We start from the raw sequence: 319 nt of genomic DNA on the forward strand, positions 1-319 counted from the left end.
CCATCTGCAAATATGCCTGGCTAGCAAGGGGAATGAAATCCTTGACCCTTGTGTTGCAAGGCCCTGCTCTAACCAACTGAGCTAACTGGCCAGCCCAAAGTACCAAGGATGAAACATGGCGGCGGGAAGGGAGTGAACCGCCCACACCCCGCACCGGCAGGATCCCAGAGGCCACCAGCAAGAAGAGGAACTCAGAAAGCCTGATGGTGAGACAGAATCTCTGGTGTCCTTGCTTGTGCCGGGGGTAGCTGTTACTGTCCAGGTGGATTGCTCTGAAGGATTGCTGAGACCTTGAAGGGGACTCTCATAATAAGTGCAC

Source organism: Galeopterus variegatus, unplaced genomic scaffold, assembly GCF_000696425.1.
Source record: "Galeopterus variegatus unplaced genomic scaffold, G_variegatus-3.0.2 Scaffold5822, whole genome shotgun sequence".
Lineage (NCBI taxonomy): Eukaryota > Metazoa > Chordata > Mammalia > Dermoptera > Cynocephalidae > Galeopterus > Galeopterus variegatus.